The sequence below is a fragment of the Alexandromys fortis genome, unplaced genomic scaffold, assembly GCF_014885135.2.
Source record: "Alexandromys fortis isolate MF-2015 unplaced genomic scaffold, M_Fortis_MF-2015_v1.1 scaffold_50, whole genome shotgun sequence".
NCBI classification, from domain to species: Eukaryota; Metazoa; Chordata; class Mammalia; order Rodentia; family Cricetidae; genus Alexandromys; species Alexandromys fortis.
The window spans coordinates 3,425,431-3,430,271 of NW_026067932.1; positions in this window are offsets into that span (position 1 = coordinate 3,425,431).

A 4,841-nucleotide genomic window follows, 5' to 3' on the forward strand; every position below is an offset into this window, starting at 1 on the left:
GGTGATTATGACCTTGAACTCTTGATCATTATTCTGCTTCCTAACGCTGGGATTTCAGGCCTGAGCCACTCCCCTGTTTTATCTTGTTTTGTTTTGTTTTTCTTGGACTTTTTCTATGAACGTATTTTCTTCGAGCATTTCGCCAGAAGGGGGCGCGCAGTATCTAGTCAGCTGCAAATCTGCCTGCTCACTGAAAAAGAGCAAGGATTTAGAGTTGTTCATTCCCGTTCCCGTGAAAAACGACTTAAGACGTCCGTCTCTAGATTCTGACTCCAAAGGAAAAGACAAACGTTGAATAGAATTTGGTGTGGGCACCTGTTTTCTTTTTGGCCCCGAGATTAGAGTCACAACAGACTGTGGTTGCACCAGAATTTTGCTGTGTCCTGAGCGGAAAGCCACATTTAAAGGATTAACGTTTGCTCTTTTTAGCGCCCTTTCTCTCTGTCTTCGGGCCAACAATATAGCGAGGCATAGCTGGAATTTCTTTGCTATAAAGTTCTCTCCGAATTGCAGTAGTTTATTCCTGGGATAAGGGTGTAAGAACTCAGAATTCCATAGTTCTACTGTCTCTCTTGCCCTCCACCACATTTCTCTTCGGACACGGGGTCTCCCGGAGCCTAGGGTGGCTTCCGACTCACTTAGGGTGTAGGGGGGGGTGCCCTTGAATTCCTGGTCTCCCTGCCTTTACCTCCCACCTGCTGGTATTACAGTTGTGAGTCAACACACCCAACCTTGGCACATTAAAAAAGAAAAAAATCAATTCTTTGTTTCCTGGTGCCGAGAGAATCTCGGGACTCAGACACATTAAACAAATGCTCCTGAACTGAACTGTATTCCAGGGCACTCTTGATCAAGCCCTGGGTTTTATTCTTACCTGTGTAAGGGTAGGGGTGAGGAGACAGGAAGAATACTTAGTTTTGTTTGGTTGATTGGAATAGGGAATGAGAGGCAATCAGAGTGGCCGTTCCAAGTACGCAAGATGGAGAAGGACAGGTGGCTAGGCGCATTTAGAGAGGGCCACAGCTTGAGGGCCAGACAGACTTCTCACCGTTTCATACAAGCCCTACCACAGGAAGTCGAAGGTACTGGCTCCTTCTAGCCTGGCTGAGAAGCGGCCTCGGGATACAGCAGAGACACAGAGACACGGTCTACTTGCTGTTGATGAAGCAGGGGTTCTCTCTGCACCTGTGTCCTGTGACAGAGCTGGATGAGAATGTTTCAGTCATTCTAATTCTGTTTCAAGTCTCTTCCTCTAAGCGAAAAGTGTTGGTTTATGTAGACTCATAAGTCTCAGCATCCTCCCATTTATTCCATTTTGTTGTTCTTTAAACAGAGTCTCACTCGGCAGCCCTCTGTTAGACCAAACCGACCTCCAACTTTCCTTCATCCTCTTGCCTTCCTTTCTCAAACACTGGGACTATTTTTTCTCATTCGAGGCTCTGGGTTCAATCTCTAGAGCCAAAGTAAACAGAAACAAATAAATCCCACCCCACCCCCTTAAATATACATTAAGTTCTATGCTGTAGAACTGGGTTGTATAAATTTATTTACTTATTTATTTGCATATTTATTTTGGACGCCAGTGATCAGGCTTCTAGCCTCACACATGTTCAGTGGGCTAACTGCTGAGCTACAATTCTATGCATTTCTTTATGTTTTTGTTCTAAAGGTGGCGCAAGCCTTTAATCCCAGTACTCGGGAGGCAGAGGCAGGCAGATCTTTGTGAGTTCAAGACCAGCCTGGTCTACAAGAGCTAGTTCTAGGACAGGCTCTATAGCTACAGAGAAACCCTGTCTTGAAAAACAAAACAAAACAAAACAAAAATTTCTACCAATTCCCCCACCTTCTTTGTCTTTGAGTTTTAAAATGATAGTTTCTTGTCTTTTCACTTACGTAAAAGAATGCTTATGTCTTGGGTTGTGGGGGTGTGTTATTGGAATCAATAAGAACTCATCAAATGGCAAAGAACTAAAGCAGAAAAAAAAAATACTGCCAAGGTTTGCTTTTGTCCGCTTCCCCGCTTGGCTTCCCTTCTCGGGCACAGCACACTCATGAGCCACTTGGGCTGGTACTTGCCTCGTGGGTTCTGCGGTTTGACCCAGCCTCAGGGGCGCAGGGGCTAGACTGACTTCGGATTGGCACCCGTGGTTTTATTTTTTTCCCCTTCATTAATCCTTTGGACGGAACAGATGCCCTGGGTACAGATGCCCTGGGTACAGTTTTAGGCTAGAAGAATGTCCAAAATATGTGGTGTGGATTTCGCCAAAGGGTCAGTTGAATTCGGAGCACAGACACCAGCCCAGAGCCAGGTCCCATTTTAATAATAATAATACAAAATGCACGCTCAGCAGGGCATTGTGTTTTTCAAAGAGGTGGTTTCCAGCCGTGGGGAGCACAGGGAGAAGCAGGCATTCGGGTGGAACTGCTTTGAGTCAGGGCTCTGTGTACCCTGCCCGCTGGTGGGCAGAGCCCCCAAATACTCCCGGGGAAGCAGGGAAGAGGGTTTAATTGTGTTTGGGGGATCACTAGCTATAACTCGTTAAAGAGGGGAAAAAAATCTAGGAATTAATTTGAAAAAGACTTCAAATTACGAATGTAGGAATACTAGAGATAGTTCTCCAGGGGATGGAGCTGTCCTAACTACATCCTGATTACTGTGGACAAGCAAAGGGATGGAAGTTTTCTTACTCTACTTGAGACATTTCTGTGCAGTTTTGAAGAAAAGCATAAACCACTTCAGTAAATTTTGTTGTAAGTGTTCATTCTTCTCGAGAATATACTTGTGTATGATAATGTATTTGGGGCCTTCTGTAGGTAGGAAGCAACAAAAATGAAGTTAGTTCCCTTCTGTGTGTTAAAGCAATTGTTTAGCTGTTTGTTTTGTGTTTTGAGGCAAGGTCTCACTGCGCAGTTTTGGCTGTCTGGAACTCACTGTGTGACCATGCTGGCCTTGAACTCAGAGATGCCTCTGACCTCCTCCTAAGTGCTGGGATTAAAAGCATGCACCAGCACATCTGGTTAAATTATGCTATTTTAAAAGTTTTGTTTGTTTGTTTTTCAAGACAGGGTTTCCCTGTAGCTTTGGAACTCACTCTGTAGATCAGGCTAGCCTCAAACTCACAGAGATCCTCCTTTCTCTGCTCTCAAGTGCTAGGATTAAAGGTGTGTACCATCACCACCTGGCTAGTTTTTAAGGTTTTTTTTTTGGTTTTTTGAGACAGGGTTTCTCTGTGGTTTTGGAGCCTGTCCTGGAACTAGCTCTTGTAGACCAGGCTGGTCTCAAACTCACAGAGATCTGCCTGCCTCTGCCTCCCGAGTGCTGGTAGTTTTTAAGTTTTTAAGAAAAATTTACAGACATTCAGCTAGGGCTGTTGAGATGGTTAAGAACACTGGCTGTTCTTCTGGAGGTCCTGAGTTCAATGCCCAGCACCTACATGGTGGCTCACAACCATCTGTAATAGGACCTGATGCTCTCTTCTGGCTTATAGGTATACAGGCAGAGCACTCATACATAAAATATAAATAAATAATTTAAAAAAAAGAAACATTCACCTACTTTAAAATGGAAATAAAATGATACTTGGTAACAAACATTTTATTTATATATTAATAATAGAATAATATTAATATATTATAAGTATATAATTAAATATATGTTACTAAATATGATAATGTATCACTATATAATAATATAATGTAAATTATACTAATAATATAATAATAGCCATGAGGAGCTACTCTTACAGCAATGCCAAGTGATTTTCAAAGATTGAATCCACCGAATAAGGACCACCGTAATTTAATTTCAGCTGGTCATTTAAAAAATCCAAAATATCGCCGGGCAGTGGTGGCGCACGCCTTTAATCCCAGCACTTGGGAGGCAGAGGCAGGCGGATCTCTGTGAGTTCGAGGTCAGCCTGGTCTACAAGAGCTAGTTCTAGGACAGGTTCTAAAACTACAGAGAAACCCTGTCTTGAAAAAGGAAATAAAAAAAAATCCAAAATATCAACCAATTCCTTCAGAAGGATATGAAACCAGGATACGGAGAAAAAATGACAAGATCTTGGGGCTGCTGAGTCTAAGGAAGGCAGAACTACAACATCAGAGGAGACACAGCAAGGGATAGAGACGAGGTTGCCTCCCAGTAGAACGTACCCAGAGAGCAGAAGAAGTATAAACCAGATATGTTTGGGCTAAATGTTGAATCCTACAGATGAGCAAGCCCTCGTGGGGGAGCCGCAGAAGAAAGGCAAGTGCAAAGATGCCAGCTGAGTTTGCAAGATGCAGCTGTGGCCTTCATTCTGCCAAAACTTTGGGATGAAGGAACTTGAAGCTTAATTTCTGTAGAAATCTCTTAGGTGTGTGTGTGTGTGTGTGTGTGTGTGTGTGTGTGTGTCAGATTGTTCAATGGCATGTTTGTTTGTTTTTAATTGTAAATAATCTAAAAATCTATTGCAACAGGAAGGTTACATTATGCACAAAGATACAATAAACTAGTATTCAGTTACTAAAATGAAGGTGCTGCATTGCACACAGGTGTGAAAGGATCACCATTCCTCACCTTTGATCACGAGTCTGCCTGTAGTCTCATAGGAGTACTCTGTGGTTAGCCAACAGAGAGAGAAAAACACTGGACTTGCATGGCCCTAGCTCAAAAAACCAAACCAAACCAAAACAACAAAAAAGATTAAGAACAATGTAACTTGTTTGAGATTCGGTGTTTTTATAATTAAATTTAGTGACAAGTTTTTAATGATGTGATGTATTGAGTGTGAATAAAGATGACCCAGGAGCTGGGGTGACCCACGTCCAGCATTCAGGAGGCTGGATTAGGAGGCTTA